Below are 18277 nucleotides of genomic sequence, written 5' to 3' on the forward strand. Positions count from 1 at the left end.
CTTTGCAATTTCTGTGCATCCTTCATTTGTGAGCACACTGGAATCAAGCAGACTTTGTAATTATATAAATCAAACGTGTTTATAATTTAAAATTACCGTGGCCTATTAATTCTCAATTTTTCACTGATAGTGTAGAAGCTGTTGTTCTTAATCTGGTGTGTGGTGCAGCTTTGCAAGTACCTTTTGTCCTCTTTGTGGTTAGCGGGTTCCGCACGCTCTCAAACACACACACACACAGCCAAACACGCACACACACCATCCCTCCTCCACAGAGCATTAGTGAAAAGTTCCCTCAGAGGCGGCACCACAGGGAAAGAAACAGATCTACTCCAAGAAAAATAATCTGGCGTGACGTGAGATGCTAGCTTTCATCAGTGTCAATCTAATGCCTGCCTCCTAGAATAACTGGGGTGAGGTTCCAGGACCCCTGGCTTGGGGAAAAGCGGAGGCCTTGGGACAGAGGCCAGAGTCAGACCCCAACCACCACCACCACTACCACCAATGCACGAGGCGTGACACCCGCCAACTGTTTGTGCCGCCCCCATGAAGACAATCATCATTAATTGATTTGGTGCCGGGGCGGAAACACGTACTCACCTCCTGCTGTAGTGGCAGAATAATTAACTTATGGCCGCTCTGGTCACAAAGTGCGCAGCTCTGCTCCTCGTCTCACGCGTAGTTTTAATTGCCCAATGCAGTGCGCATGCGGGAATTACATCATCAGCCGCACCATAGAGGCGCACAGACACGGTGGAGGAGGAGATAGTGCATCATTCTGCGTGCTGCGCACAGGCTCCTCCCCCTGAAGCGTTTGTTTGCAGGCGCACTGGTCAGTCAGGCTTGCTGGCGCCGCTGTTTTCCCTGCAGCTAGAGCGGAGTCTCAGACACACACGACACCTGGTGACTTCTCTCTGAAGTGAGTGACGGTCGGACTGAGAATTGGCCCTCCAGCCACAAATGCGGCCCCCTGTTCGAAAACCGACCCCCACCTGATCCAGCCTACCGGAGGATTGCCCGGTGCCCGAAAGCACCAGTCCGGCCCTGGTTGCGAAGGATTACTTGCATCCTCGATTCCAAATCACACAGTTTAACTACACATATCACAGTTATCTCCCCACCCACCATATCCAGTGTGTGTTTCCTGATTCAACACCAGAGTGTCTGTGCTGTAAACTGGCCGACACTGGTTTCTAACATATGCACAAAAGTTATTTTTCAGAGAAATGGCAAATTACCACCAACTTGAAGTTGATGGTAATTTGCGATTTCTTAAGGCCAAATTGCACTTTTTCTGTGCTTCTTAGATTGCATTTAAGGAATCACAATTTGTGATTCCTTAAATGCAATCGCAAAATAGGGAATCACAAATTTTGCGATTCCTTATTGTGCGAGGCAGTTTTTCTTTCATATTTACCACTGAGCCCAATTGCAATCGCAAACGCCGAAATTCTGCAAATTTCGGCATTTGCAATCGCAATTTGTAATGATACATGTAGCCCTATATCTGAGACCACATGAATGCATAACTTCTGTACAATTGTACCCAAGTATGATGTATATCCTCCTGTTCATGCAATCTCTGTTTCCCTGTCGACGGTGGGGCCAGGAGCCGCGCCGGCAGATGGCATGGATTAGACATCATGTTGGTCTCCCCTTATTTGACCCCGCAGCCACCCCCTTACACCTACTTCCTTATAATTTTTTGTTTTATTGGCGCACTGTCTGCGATTAGGATTCACATGTTTTATAGTCCTCACCATCTTCCTTGCCTTGTGATCACTCTTTACCTTAGTAGATCTTGCTCCGACACTGATGTAAATGGCAATGCTGCCCAGCCATGATGTGTTTACATATGTCACATATATTATGTCATTGATGCTCCCTGTAACCTGTATCCCTCAATGAGTTTCCTCTTGTTGGTGTTTTAAAAGAATACAAAATAAATAAAAATAAACTTTTGCCAACTGCAATCAAATATTTTTTTTTGTCCTCATTTAAAGATAATATGCTTCCATGAAAATCAAGAGAGATGGTTTTTTCTGACCCCTTCAAGTGTCTGAAGGATGGAATTTAATTACCGTTCCGGTTTCACACCCACAGAGGAGAAAGGATGCTACGTATCTCCAGAGACGCACCTTCGACTACTTCTTTTTTTAGGGTTTCAAACCTCAATCTTGAAAAAGAAGATGGCCCATGTAATCTCACTTACCAGTGAGTGGCCCATTCAGACTAGTCCCAGGACCATGTCTGAAGCATATTATTAATCATAGGACCCAGAAACACATAAATCTACTTAAAAAAATCAAAGACCGTAAACCATAAACCAAGACATAAAACCCATAACCCTCATTATATATGTCGTGCCCCTGTCTCGACCCAATTTTCCCAGATTTCCCAATATTTGGTCTTTTTTTGTGAAGTTGCCTGCTTGATCCAAACGTGCTATCCTCTGAATGGAATAAATCCATTCACTCTCCATGCAACGGCATGCTACTATCCATTTAATACATAGTTCCCTATGAGCTAGGAGAATCAAGGTAAAAAAACAAGGCTTTATGATTCTTTGTTAATATTAAATCACCCACTCCACTAGGAGGTAACCCAAAAATTGCGGATTTAGAAGTTAGTTTAATTTCCATTCCCAGAACATCTCATATGGTCTTAGCCACTTTGTTCCAAAATTGAGAAATTACTGGACAGCTCCAGAACATATGGACCTCATTAGCGTTATCATCTCCATATTTGGGCCATTTCTTGATCTCCCGATTTCCCATCTTTGAGATTCTCCGCGGGGTTCAATATGCTTTATGAGCTGTGAAAAGGTGATTCTTTTTAATGATGCAGCATTTATACAAGACCAAAGAAGTGACATTGATACTTGCCCAATAGATTCAAGATCTTCATCTGCCAGGTCCTTCTTCCAAATCTCCATAAATGACGCCTGCCCCTCTTCCCCATTTTGTACCAATAGCCAGTACCAATCTACCACCTCCTTTTCCTTATTGCTTCTAGAACAAATCTTTAGTGATGAATTTGAATTCCCTTTCAGTTCTTTTCCAACTGCTTTTGTCCAGCTTGTTAATTGGTAATATTTAAACTTTGAGATCAAGTTTCCGGTAATGGTTGATAAGTGCGGCCTAGAAATAAGGTCTCCCTGAGTTATCAATTAGCCCCAAGAGATTATTCCACAATTTCTCAGGGGTAACGCCAATGCGTCTATCAAGCATACTGGTGTCCCAGGAGAGTTCAAGATCTGGGTAATATCATTATATTATGGAATTTTTAAGATGCGACTTACTTGTGACCAAAGTTTTACAGATGCCAGCAGAATCTTCAATGTAACTTTTTTTTTAAATGTAGGGTTACCAAATTTGAGAAGAAAACCATCAGCTTGTTGAGATAAAGCCAATGTGAGTTCTTTAAAGTTTTTTCTGGGCGATCCTAGGGCACTTATTTCCCCATATAAACTTTGTAAAAAGTCCCTGCGCTTTCTTAAACAAAATTTTTGGGAACTCGAGGGGAATAGTATTAAATAAAAAAGTGTATTTAGGGAGAAGCGACATTTTTATTAAATTGGATTTGCCCAGAAAAGAAAGAGATATAGCCCCCCAAGATTGTAAGAGGGAGCTTACTTCTTTTGTTACCTTGTCAAAATTAACTTGTGCAATTTTATCTATATTATGGACTATTTGAATTCCTAGGTATCTTATCTCTTTCTTTTCATAGGTACTCACATATTCTGTATTCCATTTCATTAACTCTATTTTTTGTTGATTTATCAAGTATCCTGAAACCTTTCTTAACTTCTCTATCTCCAGCCATACACAATAAGATCGTCAGCATACAGCCCTATTTCTTCCCATCTGTTATAATTAAACAGGATGATTTTCTGCAATGCTCTTAATTTAAAAGCTAGGGGCTCAATATACATGTTAAAAAGTATTTGGGAAAGAGGGCACCCCTGTCTAGTCCCTCTTTTGATCTGTATTGCTTTAGTAAAATTCCCATTAACCAGGATTTTAGCAGAAGGGTTTTTGTGAATGTCCTTAATTGCTGCTAAGCAATTTCCTCCCAGATCAAAACGCTGTATTACTTTAAATAAAAAGTTCCAATTAACTGGATCAAAAGCCTTGGCGGCGTCAAATGTCATTATCGTCCTGAGTCAACTCGCTTAATTGTATCCCCTTCATAAATCCTTTTTGGTCCGGATGAATAAGTGAACCTAATACTTTATCCAATCGTTTTGTTATAATCTGCGTGTAGATTTTATGGTCGCAGTTTAAAAGCGAGATTGGGCGATAAGACTCACAATCTCGCGTTTTTTTTTAGGTCATAAAGGATTATTATGGTTGCTTCCTCCCAAGATACTGGGGGACTGTTTCCTTCAATGAATGAGGAGTTAAATAATTTTAATAGAAACTGTGTTAATTCATCTTTTAAGATCTTATAAATCTCATTAGGAATAGAGTCGGGCCCGGCAGCTTTTCCCTTTTTTAAGGAGTTAATTACTTGGAGTATTTCCTCCAGTAAGAAGGGACCATTTATAACCTCTCTGTCTTCTTGTCGAAGAGTGGGATGATCCATCTCTAATAGAAATGCTTCCATGCAAGCTTCTTCTATTATCTCATCTTCTGTACATAGTTTGTTCAAAAACTGGACAAAAGCTTCTTCAGTTTTGTCATTTTCTGTGACTACCCTACCATTATTTGGAAGTCGTATATCTTTTATCCAGTTTCTCGCGTGTTCTGTCTTTATTTTCCATCGAGAAGCTTACTACACCCTTCCCCGTACTCATGGTGTGCCAATTTACTGGCATCCCATTTTTTTTTAAGAATAGCTTCTAGGTAGATAGCTAAATTACATTTGGCAGATGTTAAGTTATTTATAATGGTCAGATTGTCCCTATCCCCCTCCAGACTTTCAGACAGTCTATGTATCTCATTTTCAAGATTGTAGTCTCCTCTTTTATTTTATTTGCTTGTGCACAGGATATACTCGTTAACACCCCCCTCAGAAATGCTTTATATGTATCCCACACAGTTTGAAATGAAGCAGAGTTTAAATTAAGATAAAAAACTCTTTAGTTTCTGCTTTAAGCTTTTCGATTATATGTTGCTCCACAAGTAATGCTCGATTGATAGTATACCTTCTAGGTGACTGGGTCTTACAAATAGCTATCTTCAGACTTACAGCAGAGTGGTCAGACATATGCTTAGGGGCATGACTTACTTGACTGAAGTTTTGTCTTGCTCTTGTCCCGACCAAGAAGAAATCAATCTCCGACCTATGTCCACATTTTTTGTTATGAAAGGTAAATTTTCCACCCTTAGTTTTAGATTTAGTAGCCAGATCACTCCAGATGTCTATTAAACCTAAATCAACCATTAGTTGCTTTAAAGTCTTTCTCATTTTTTGTGTATTGGATATAGCTCTGAGAGAGGTCGAGTCCTTGGATTAAGCACCAGATTAAAATCCCCTCCTAAGATTGTATAGTAGTCAACTTCTACTAAATGAGGTATCAAGGCATACAGGGGGGCCAGATCATCTATATTGGGACCGTAATGGCTTGCTAACGTGATTCCGACTCCGCTGATCTTTATTTTAGCAACAGCCCATCTTCCCCCTGGGTCCACTATACCCTCTTCCAATACCGCGGCGGCTGATATTTTAATTAAAATAGCCACTCCTTTTGTTATACATGTTTGATTTGTACAGATATAGTATTCAACCCATCTCTGATGCCTCAAAACCGAGACCCATTCTTCTTTTAGTAGATGAGATTCTTGAATAAGAAACATCTTACTCTCTGATAATCTCAGATATTCCAGAATCTTATTTCTTCCCCGCGGGACCCATTTACATTCCAGGTCGTTATTTCTAGTTCCTTTACTCTGACGTCAGACATAGAGAAGATGATTGCTTTCCTTTATAAACTGTGTTTATTAAAGAGGCCAAAAATGTATTTACATCTTCAAATGAGGACATTATTTTTTTTATTTTTTCCCACATGCTCCCCACCCTTTGTGAAATTAAAAAAGAAAAATGTATACTTTTTTTAAAAGAGAAACCAGCCCCACCCCATGGGGAAACCTCCCCTTCTACTATTAGAGGAACCCTCTAGTTTCAGGCTCTGTTTCTATCCAGGGTTTTTTTCAAAAGCACCTATTTGGATGAAGCACTCTTTATTTTGCTTATCAAGGCACTTGCTTCGACCAGATCTTTAAAGGTATACATTTTATTGTCGCACAGGACTTTAATGGATGCAGGAAAACGTAAGTTTGCTGTTGCACCTAACCTTTTTAGTTCCTGCATAGACTTCCCTAACTCCCATTGCTTTTCTTGAGTTATGTGGGATACGTCTGATCTAATACGGAATGACCATGCATGTCTCTTGTACTCCCCTGCCTTCAAACATCCTGCTAGGATATTCTCCTTTAACATATATGTCTTAAAATTAACCAGGATCTTCGTAGGATTTTGCTTCCCAGGTTTTTTCAGATATGGATCTCGATGTACTCGTTGTATGTCTTCCTCCAGAATTTTCGTATCAATATCAGGATGTAACTCTAGGAGAAGGTTAATAATGAAAGCTTTTACATCTTCACCTTCTGCGTCTTCTGGTATGTTTACAAATCTGAAGTTATTTCTTCTTGCCGCATTTTCTAGACTTTCCAGGTTATATTTTAGGGTTGGTTCTCACTTCTTAATGCCTGTATGTCTTGTGTATTTTTATAAACTTGTTTTGTTAGACTCTCAACCACTACTTCCATAGTGCCCACAGTATCAGATTGCATTCATCTTGGTCTCAAGAATTTCGCAGGCTGGTTGTATTTTTAATTGGTTTTTCTCAGAAACTGTGAACTTATCCCTGATTTCCGTTAGCAAAGTAGTTAAAAGTCCCTCAGTGAGTGAGGTTGCTCCCTTATTCTTTACTGTGTCTTTGGTATTTAACGGATTCAGAGCAACTGCTACAGTTCTCTTTCCACTCATAGTGGGATCCTCTATATTAAACTGAGTCAAAGCAGGTGAGGATGCAGGTAATGGTGCAGGTGACGAGTCTACTACATCTCCGTTCGGTTCTTGTGTCAAGGGCTCATACCTATTCTCCAACAACAGAGGCTCCATCGTCTCCTTATTAACACACCCTAATTGAGTGTGATTAAGATTGATCATATTATTTTCTACTGCTACTCTTGGATCTACCAAATCCCTTACTGCTGTAGTCTGTGTGTTCTGGACCTTAAAGAAGGATCTTAGTGATGGGGTGACTCTTGTACTGCTCGTTTTATTTTTAGTGAGATTTTTTTGTTCTTTTTTTGAAGAAGTATTAGTATAAGTACTTGCGGAATTTGCTTTTACTTTCCTGTTGGAGTTAGACACTTTAGCCACTCTCACCTCTTTTATCTCTTTTGCCGTTGATTGTTCTCCTGCCGTCGTTGTATACTCTGTGTCTGCAGATTTATAAGAAGAGCTCTCCACCCCCCCAAATTTCTCTGCTCCTAAGAGTATACCTGTTAAGTTTACTTTTATCTGTCTCCGTCAGTAGATTTCTAACTTGGTCTTCCTGTGTTCCACTCTCCCTCTCATAGTGTAATTTTGGCCCCCAGTCTCTCCTCTTTTATTTTACCGTAGACATTGAAGTCGGCCATACATTTTGTTCAAAATCCTGATCTCTGCTTTTCTTGCCACTTAGATCTAAATAGACACGTTGATCTTTCTCTTGCAAGTTCAAGGACCTGTTTTTATTAATACTATTTACTGGGGATACCAGTGCCAAACAGGTAGGAGCTGAACTAGTACGCAATTCAGCTCTGGCCGTAACTCCCTTTCTAATCGCCAGCCCCGCAGCTGCTTCAGACCAACGTCCTCCGCCAATAGTCAGATTTTCCCATGCCGCCACTTCTCCACACCAAATACTGAGCTAGGCGCCAAGCACCCAGCGCCCTTGTTTGCAGTGACTTTTAGCTGCCTGAACCCCCGAAAGATGGCAGGGAAGACCGCCGAAAAAGCACCACAAGACAGGCACACACAACCAGCCTTACGCTGCACATCAAGCCCCCCAACATGCCAGCTCCACCACCATTCTCTGCAAAGCCACAAACCGCCCGGGAAAAACGGAACGGGGTCAGCGCCGGCCGCTGCCAAAATACACGCTCCAAGCACTCCCGGGATGCCGCTCACCTCATTCTCCCCCACATTGGCGTCCGTATCCGTATCTACCAAAATGAACAATGCAGGTGGGTGACCCAGGCGGCCACACACAAAACGCTCCCGACGCGCAAAACCAGCCAGAAAGGCGCAGACAAACCACCACACGCAGAGCCTGGAGCATGCCAGCATCGACTCCGCAGACCCGCCTCAGCCAGCCAGGAGCGCGGTGAGTAGATTTGAGTCCTTCCGAGACTCTTCCTTAATTTTAGACGGTCTTCTTCTTGCTTGCTTGCTGCTTCAGTATCGTAGTATAGCTTTTTTTTCTTACTTGTGCTTCATCTCTTGAGTCCTTTAGTACATTTCCCTGGTTATACTGCCCAGCCTGCTACTGCCTCTAGCTAGTGGCCGCTATTTTCCTCGACCGAATCAAATATTTGTGAGATAATGAGATGCAAACATACCTACATGCTGCACATCGTGGGACTAGACGGCTGGAAAGCGATCAATGGGAAATAAGACAGGTTTGGAGATAACACTGAAACATCACCTGAAAGAGCAAATTCAAAAAAGAGAATTAGGAGAAGATAGATGGATATTAGAAATGTCAATAGTGACAAGCAAGAGAAGGAAATAAACTCAATATTCTTTAGATAAACACCAGCCCTGTGAATTTTTACAATGCAAAAATGTTTTAAACGTTTGTAAAACACGAAAAAAACACTACAATTTCGAACCCATAGAAACTGAAAACAGAAAAGCCTATGCATGTTGTTTTCAATGCTTATTATCAGAGAAGAGGACTTGCTGCATGCACGGGAGGATTAACAGCGAGACCTAGTGTGCCATGACGGTACACCAGGTACAGTTTTCCGTAGTCATGCATTCCAATGAGCTCTGGGAAGTGCAGTCATTTTGTAAATTGTAACTGTTTAAGTTGGATGATGATAAAGCGAGGGATAAAATGCATAATAGTCTAGACTTTCTGAATCTTTAAACTTAGGAAAATCTAAATTCTGAACATGCAAACAACACATAATGTGAAGAGCGCACTTAGATGAGAACAAACAGATGGCAGACAAGATGTTATGTTATGTTAATAACCTTTTATATAGCGCACGTACACCCAGGGGGCTTCATGGCGCTGACTGAACAGAGTAACCCAGATGCACAAAGGGTTGAGCCTAGGCTGGGGGGAAAAGCCAGGTCTTAAGCTGTTTCCTAAATACTAAAAGATCAGTGCAGTATCGAATCCCCAAAGGTAGGGAATTCCAGAGCTTAGAAGTGAATACAGCAAACCTGCGTCCACAGAAGGTGAAGATTGGCAGACTATGATTCCTGCTTCTGCTACTTGGTTTTCGGTGATTGATTTGAAGAATGCTTTCTTCAGCATCCCGATTGCCGAGGAGAGTAGAGATATTTTTGGCTTCTCTTAAGGAGGCCGAAGTTTCCAGTTCAAGCGCGCTCCTCAGGGCTATTGTGAGAGTCCGTCCATCTATAGTCAGGCTTTGAAAACACAACTTGATACGATTGTCTTACCTGATGGTGCTGCTCTTATTCAGTATGTCAACGATTTGTTAGTTGCTGCTGATAATGAGGAGATTTGTAAAGAAGCTACTATTTCTTTGTTGCGACATTTGTCTGACTTCCATCATAAAGTGTCTCTTTCGAATTTGCAGTATTGTCGACAAGAAGTGACCTACTTAGGTCATCTCTTATCGAAGGAGGGAAGAAGATTGACCCCAGAACGAATTCAAGCGATTACGAAAATGAGTGTGCCAACTACACAGAGAGAAGTGCATGCTTTCTTGGGTATTACCTCATACTGTAGGCAGTGGATTCCAAATTTTTCGCTTCTAGCGAAACCTTTGTTAGCTCTTACTGTTAAGGATACTCCGAATCCTATTCCTTGGACTGACGAATGGCAGAAGAGTTTTTCTGAATTGCGTGATGCGTTGTGTTCGGCTCCTGTGTTGGGTACTCCCGACTACAGTAAGCCTTTTACACTCTATGTCCACGAGAGAGAGGGATGTGCATTGTCAGTCCTGACACAGCAGTTCGGCGATAAACAACGTCCATGTGCGTATTTTTCGTCGACTTTGGATCCAATAGCTAGAGCATTGCTGAGTTGTTTGAGAGCTACAGCGGCAGTGGCTGTCTCTATTCGACAGTCTGCTGGTTTGGTGATGGATAATATGTTGATTGTGATGGTTCCACATGCAGTGGATACCTTGTTAAACAGGACTAAGACACAGCACTTAACTAGTGCTCGATTGTCAGGTTACGAGTTGACACTTTTAGCGAGTCATGTACATATAAAGAGATACAACACGTTGAATCCAGCTACGTTGTTGCCGATTTCTGTAGAGACAGATGTTTCTGAACAACATGATTGCTTTCTTAGGACATAGGAGGAATCAAAGGGTAGAATAGACCTTAGGGATACTCCTCTTGCGATGTGTGATGGTACCTTATGGGTAGATGGTTCGTGCTTCAAGCTTCCGAATGGTGATACGACTGCAGCATATGCTGTTACGACTTTGTATACGATTGTTGAAGCTGCACGTATCCCACAAAATTCAGCTCAAGCAGCAGAGTTGATTGCATTGACAAGAGCGTGTGTGTTGTCAAAAGGGAAACAAGTAACTGTATATACTGATAGCTAGTATGCGTTTGGTGTGGCTCACAGTTTTGATCGCTTGTGGAAGGAACGTGGGTTCCTCACGTCTCATGGAACGAAAATACAGCATGGTCAGTTGGTGAATGAACTTCTTGAGTCGCTTACTTTACCGATGCAAGTTGCGATTGTGAAATGTAGTGCACATAAGAAGGTTACCGATGACGTTGGTCATGGTAATGCATTTGCAGATGAAGTTGCGAAAGAAACGGCGAAAAGATGTGATGAGTCGAATGTATGTTGCGGGTCCGGCAAGATGGGTTCCGGATAGAGGAATGTGTGAAGATAAGATAGAGAGCGTGAAGTCAATTCAGGCTGAAGCTACAGAGAAAGAATTGAGTGTATGGAGAGAGAGTACGGGAAAATTGGATTAGAATGGTTGTTGGATTGAGTTGTCAGAGCATTAGCGATGGATGTTACCTGATGCGTATGTGCTTGCAGTGGTTACAATGGCGCATGGAATGGCTCACATTAGTGCGAAAGGGATTTGTAAGTTGTTGGCTCCAGTATGGTAGAATGCTGGAATTCCTAAGTGTGCAGAGAACTTGGTCAAGAATTGTATGGTTTGTCTGATGTATAATTCTGGCAAGGGAACTCCAACTCCAGCTGGTCATTTTGCGCCTCCGACGTATCCGGTTGAGGTTTTGCAATTAGATTTCATTCATATGGAAAGATGTAACAACCTGAAGTACGTCCTTGTGGTTGTTTGTGCCTTTTCGAGATGGGTAGAAGCATACCCCCTAAAAGATAATACTGCCTTGTCCACGCCTAAAGCCCTAATTAAGGAATTTTTCCCTAGGTATGGTTTGCCGAGAATGGTCTGGAGTGATAACGGGAGTGAATTTGTGGGTCAAGGGATGAAGAGAGTGTGTGAAGGTTTAGGCATCAGGCAGAAGTTCCATGCTGCAAATCACCCCCAATCTGCAGGTCTGGTAGAATGCTATAATGACACCTTGAAGCTGAAGTTAGCCAAGATTCAGGCGAGCTCTGGTCTCCAATGGCCCGATGCTTTGCCGTTGGCACTTTTATCAACTAGGACGACAGTACATTCTTTAGTGGGACTTAGTCCTTATGAAATTGTATTTGGTCGCCCGGCATATATATGGGGAGTGCCGAGGCCGACAAAGTTTAGCGAAATTGAACATCCTGTGCTGATTGACTATCTGTATGAATTGACGGCTAAATTGCGTGTCTTACACCAACAGGTTCATGAAACATTGCCACAAGCATCTGAAGATCCAGGACACGCCATCCATCCTGGCTCGTGGGTCCTGGTCAGGAATTTTCAGCGGACAAAGAACGACCAGCCCCGCTGGACCGGACCCCACCAAGTTTTGCTGTCGACACGAACTGCAGTGCGAGTGCACGGTAAAGAGAACTGGATCCACGGCGTACATTGTAAGAGGGCCCCTTTGCCTCTGCCGTACGACCGGTGGGTCCAGGAAGGTATTGCCGATTCAGAGACTGAGACCGTGCCACGTTTTATGCCGTTCAGCGATGCACGTTTAATTGGGACAAGTTCTGAGTGTGAAAGCGACAACCTTTTGCAAGAAGCTGTGCCTCCATCAGTTCGACTGGACACTACTGAACCTGAACTATTGTTTCGTGAACAGACATTGCCTTTGTAAAGGCCCCTATAATTTACGACCGAGAGTCGATGGACAAATAAACAAATACATTCTTTTCTTTCTATTTTTGAATCTAAGCTCTCCCATCTGAGAAACTGTTTTGACCGATTTTTGTTTTTCGAACCGCCATCCGGGTTCAGCTGTAGGGTCGCGGTATAAAGACTCAGAGTGTGCGGCTGGAAGACACAAGGTCGACAGTTCTGGTTTTTTCTAGGGCGTTCCCTGGAACATTCAGAGGTGCACTTGAGCGAATAGAACCAACTGCCGCGAACAGCACGGTTAGAGGATGGAGTTTTTCGAGATGGAGAGAACTGTTGAAGAAATGAACTTTAAGAGAAAAATATATAAAATAATGAGTAGAAAATGTTTTCTGATAATATGTCTTTTGATGCTACTTAGCATGATGATGTTTATGATGGGATATGTTATATTCTCTTTTTAAGTGACGTTTGCACCCACTACACAAATCATACCTTTTCCTACAGTTTTTTCACATTCTTTTCACCCTTTGCCTGAACATGAGTCCATTAGAAGATTGGAATTTGCTAATAACTCTTTTGTTCAACTTTTGCACCAACATCAGCTAGTAGTGAACACGACTAATTGTTGGGTGTGTGGTCTTATGCCTCATAATACTGATAAAGGTATTCCTTACCTGGTCCTACCATTTAGCTATAATGGTTCTGTGTGGGCATACAGAACTATGTTCATTTATGCTCGTGAAGTTTACCCCCTGCGTTCTGTGAAAGACATCCGAAGAATAGAGCTCTAGTTAAGGGTATAGTAGACATGATTAGAGGAATTAGCTCCTATGAGAATATCCCGAAAGAGAAGACACAAGCGTGTATTGGATGGAACGTGACTGGATATGGTGTTATTCTGAGTGAAAACCAGCGAGCAAAAAGATCTTCTCCGATTTGGATCGTACCCCATCGTGGTCATTTTTGTCTGCAAGGTAATGGCAAGAATCTGAGAGCTCAGTTAGGGAAGAGTATCTGTACTGAGACGTATGTTTTTGCGTCCCAGACTTCCCCATCGTTTTTAGCAGCTAAGGGTACCTATTTTGTCTGTTACGATAGAGCGTATACATGGTTGCCTCCTGATTTTTCGGGTACATATTATGTCTCTATCCTGTTGCCTCCTACGTATACTGCTGCGGCAGATTACCATAGAATGAGAGTTGTTAGAGGTGTCTTCAGTAAGGAAGATACTGCTGGACAAGAATTGGGAGATTTTCTGTTGGACTTGGCCCGCAGGGCAGGTTCACCCCTAGACTTTTTGCCTTATGTGTGACCCTGTGTCAGTGATTTTTGGGTCTCTGCGCACTTTCCCCTGAGTCCCAGAGTGAAAGTGCGTGCGTGTAGTATGGCTGGCCTGCCCTCCCATAGGAATGCATGGGGAATGTGTGTGTCCCTGGTAGTTCCTGATGCGTGGGGAGTGCAGGCTCGAGTTTGGTATGTGTAAACTCGTGAGAGTGAATGCTGCGAGATGGTGTCTGCGGCATGTATGTGTCTAGAAGGGAAGTGCTACTTCTGGACATTGAGATATGTGTGCAGTGAGGGTGCTGGAGCGTGATTGGCTGGAGCTGGCTGGCATGCCAGGCTCCAGGAAGTCTGGATGGGACTGCCCGGTGGTGAGTGGGAGATTAGCATGAGTGATGTGTGGGAGGAGTGTACCTGTGTCCTGGATGGGCTGGGTTTTCCCCACACAATGCTGGCTCCGCCCCCCTGTGGTGTGTCTAATGACCCTAGCCTCCCCAGTGAAAGGAATGGGTGGTTGGGCCATCAAGAGTGCTCCAGAACCAGCTGCGACTGGTTTCTCCCCCACCCTGCACCCTTAAACAAAGGATTTGTTAGTATAAGAAGGGGCTGTGTCCCCTTGGAAAATGTTCTACTTTTGGATCCTGCCAGAGGGGGCTTTTGCTGCTGCTGGGGCCAGGAGGACCGCCACTTGGGGTGTCTCCCTGCCTGGAGACCCAGTGTGCTGGCTCTGGCCCAGCCTTGCCCCCCTGCCTGCCTCCAGCCCCTGCTGGAGCCTTGTCCTGTCCTCCAGTGCTGGGGAGCACTGAGGACGCCTTGCCTGCAGCCTGAGAGCGCTGCTCTCTGCCCTTCAGCGCTGGGGAGCGCTGAAATCCCTGCCTAGCGCTTGGAAGCGCTTGATTTTGCCCCGAGCGCTGTGAGCGCTGCATTTTGTCCTGGAGGCGCTTGGGAGCGCCTGCCCTTCGTTGCTAGCACTGCTAGCGCTTGGTGTGCACAGCCGGTGCCCACCCGGCATCTGATCGCCCCGTGTGGTGATTTGGCGGCGCGGGTGCCACCCCGCTCATTGCCGCGTTGTTTTGCCCGTTTTGTTGTTGATCCACGAGGGAGCCCACTCCTCGGATCATGGGAGCCCGCCTGCCTGCCTAAAAGCGAGCCGCCGCGCTGCCCGCGGCGACCCGGAAGCACTGGGCCGGCTGACCACATGCAGCGCGGCCCGAGACAGGCAACCCGGAAGTCCCGCCCCTCGCAGCAGAGAAGCTGCCTGCCGGGTCCCCGAGGCTCCCCGAGTGGAGAGGAGGGCCCCGGGACGAGAGAAGAGGAGCCCCGCCGCCCAGGAAGAGTCCTGGACCTTCGAGGCCCCGAAGGAGAAGTGTGGAGAGAGCCCCCGAGGAACGGGAGCTCTCGTGCAGGAGCCGCCGCCCGGGAGTGAGGAGCCCAGCAGCCGGTGAGTGAAAGCCGGCCAGGGAGAGAGGCGCGAGGTCGCGCACCCTCTCCCCCCCCTTCTGCCTCTACTCGAGCGGCCCCACGTGACAGCGGGCCGCTCCACCAGGGTGCACAGTTGTTTCCCGAGTCCCCCAGAGGTGGGGACTCCCACAGAAGCGCCCCACGTGGTCGAGGGTCCCCCGTGAGGGGCCCCGACGCCCACTTCATTGTTGAAGAGCCCAGAGAGGCTCCTGGGGGCCATTTGTTCTTTGAGCCCAGAGAGGCTCTGAGGGTGCCATTTCCTCGTTTTTGGAGCCCAGAGAGGCTCCAGCCCTTTTGCGTTGCAAGCCTAAGAGAGGCTCGAGCGCCCATTCTGTTGAAGAGCCTGAGAGAAGCTCAGGAGGGCCAGTTCATTGTTCTTGCCCAGAGCCCAGAGAGGCTCACCAGTGCCACAGTGGTGGTTCTTTGAGACCAGAGAGGCTCCAACGTTGCCCTAACTTTCCCTGCTCCAGTTGCCCAGCACTTTGTGGGCAACTGCCACGTTTAGGCCCTGACATTGGGACACCGGGACAGTCACAGGTGGTGACTTGTGAGTTTGGCGCAATTGTTATTGTTTGTACACCTCTGAATGTTAATACATCATGTGTTTTATCCTTGCACCCCTATAGGTATTGTGACATGTAGGTGGTTGTTTTCTCCCTAGTACAGGTGGTGCTAGTGAGGTCCTGTTACCAGTGATTACTGGTTGTATGCTCTACTTTTATATTGTGTGCTACACTGGCTATTACTGAAAGTATTGCTTCTGAAGTGCTATTACTGAAGGTATTGCTTCTAAAGTGCTATTACTGAAAGTATTGCTTCTAAAGTGCTATTACTGAAAGTATTGCTTCTAAAGTGCTATTACTGAAAGTATTGCTTCTAAAAGTGCTGATACCCTTGACAGTGGTCCAAGTGGCCCTGTCCTGTACAAATATCCCTTGTAAATTCCGCCCGTGCCTGTTGGCACAGTGTAACAAGATGTGTGTTTTATCTGATGTATATTTATTATAATACAAAGGCTATTTTTATATAACCTTGTGTGGAGTTTTCCTTTGTGGTGGGCCTTTGGTTGTTGTTGCTGGGGTGCGTGCGCAAATACTTAACTTACATCGCCTCCGAGTTTAGCCTTGACTGCTCGCGCCACGTTACCTAGAGGGCGAGTGGGGGTTGCCTTGGTGTGTGACTCCCTTGCCCTGACCTTGGGAATGGTGAGCCCTGATTGACCTCGACGCGAGTCTTGGCCGGCCAGGGTCCCGTTTCCAACATTGGCGGCAAGCGGTGAGGATAAGGATTTGTGTTTGCGTTGTACCACAGTGGCAACTGGCCACTACAAAGCTCTGCATTTTAGATGACCACATTTTAGGGGATTATTGTGTTTTTGGTAAAATTCCATTGTTTCTTCTTCTGAAGAGAGTCATTTGATAATTGTGTTCAGTACATTTGTCCCCCGCCCTGCTTCCAGAGTTTGGTACCTGTGTCACATGTGGTCAGGTTGAGAAGTCAGGGGTGGTAGAAACTGCCTTACCGATCCAAGGGGAGGGTGTGTGTGGATGAATGGTGTGTTTCCCTGGACGCATGAGTGAGTTCTTTTTTTTAAAGGAGAGTGTGGAAGTTTTGGAATTGTGTACTTTTACTTCAGATTGCTAGGTCCCTTGTGTTGCACGTGTCTGTGAGCATCCTGTCAAGATGGAATCTCCTTTTAACCTTTGTGGCCTGTTTAAATACAGTGTGCATGAGTTGGTACGGTTATGTAAGGAGAGAGACATCCCAGTGAGTGAGTCAGACACCCAGTCCAAGCTTAGGGATAACATGATCCTGTGGCAGAAGAGTGACTGGGAGCGTGAGCACAGTGAGAGGGAGAGGGCCCGGACCGCACACCATGAGGGTGGTGGGTCTGAGGGGAGCCCTGAAGAGTCTGATGTGGAGAGTGAGTTTGACAGTGGATGGGCGCCAGCAGAGAGCGAGTACCCCCTAGATAGGGAGTCCCTTGCTGGGTCCAGTGTCAGATGTAGCCCCCCATCCCTTTCCCTGTCCCCAGAGGAGTGGGTGGATAGGAGAGAAGAGAGGGAGCACCAGCTGGCCATGGAGAAGCTCAGGTTAGAGCATGCCTGGGAGATGGCGCAGCTGGGTGTGAATGAGCGGACTGCAGAGGCTGAGAGGGCCTTGGCCAGGGAGAAGATAGCCCTAGAGTGTAGGTTATCCCCTGACCGCAGTCTTAATTTTCTGGATTCCCCAGGGAGGGTGGAGTCCAGTGGTGGCAGCTATTTGAATCTCAGTCTAGAAATTCCCAGTTCCCAGAGTATGGTTCCTGTTTCCCCAGAGGAGGAGAATAGGTTGAGGTTTAGGAACCTTAGGAAACCGTCTCACCAGTCTTGGGTAGACTTTGAGGAGGACTGTTGTGGAGCCCTGTGTGATTGGGTACGGGAGCCCACGAAATGTGATTGGGACATATTGTTCGATATGTTTCTCAGAGAGCAGTTGCTCAGTTGTTGTTCCCCAGGGTTGCACCAACACCTGTTGGGGTGTGGATTGTCTGAACCATGGGAGCTTGCAGAGGAAGCAGACCGCTGGGAGAGGGCCAGAGGTTCTGTAGAGTCATTGGTGAGTGAGTCCAACAGTAGTGGTACAGGGAGCTTCCAGCCCAGCGTGGTGGAAGAGGCTCAGTGTAGCCCAGCTAGGTCCCAGTATAGTGAGAAGGGTGGAGGGGCTGACTGCCTGGCTCAGTGGAGCAGGAGTCAGTGGGTGGCTGAGAGCCCCCAGAGGCCCAAAGCCCTGTCTCAGAACTTGGGTGGTTTCTTGAGGGAACACCAGGTTGGGGACCTAGGCTGTCCTGTTAGTACACTTGAGGAGGATCTCCTAGTGTCTAGGGAACCTGGAGTGTCTGTAACTATAGCTCCAGGGGTTCCAGTGTCCGGCAGTGCTACTCCAGGAGGGAGTGCACAGAAGTCCGAAGTGAGGAGTGATTGGGGGATGAGTTTCCCAGTGGATGCACCAGTGGACCAGAGACTAGCCAGTTGGGCTAGATCTTCTTGGGTGGACCCGGGTGGCGCCACTTCTGGTCTGGGGGATCTTTGCGCACTGTCAGGTGGAGAGGAGGCGGGAGA

At 45.5% G+C, this 18277-nt stretch overlaps 1 protein-coding gene across 1 annotated transcript in view; it reads right to left on the bottom strand.

Annotated features, from left to right (window-relative positions):
- LOC147737152 (uncharacterized) overlaps nucleotides 1–18277 on the bottom strand; it is a 160810-nt gene that overhangs the window by 87961 nt on the left and 54572 nt on the right. Inside the window, exon 2 of the mRNA XM_086967363.1 lies at nucleotides 8613–8698. The gene's annotated coding sequence lies outside the window, so the exon portion shown is untranslated. The remainder of the gene's footprint in view (nucleotides 1–8612; nucleotides 8699–18277) is intronic.

Source organism: Lissotriton vulgaris, chromosome 1_1 (genome assembly GCF_964263255.1).
Source record: "Lissotriton vulgaris chromosome 1_1, aLisVul1.2, whole genome shotgun sequence".
NCBI classification, from domain to species: Eukaryota; Metazoa; Chordata; class Amphibia; order Caudata; family Salamandridae; genus Lissotriton; species Lissotriton vulgaris.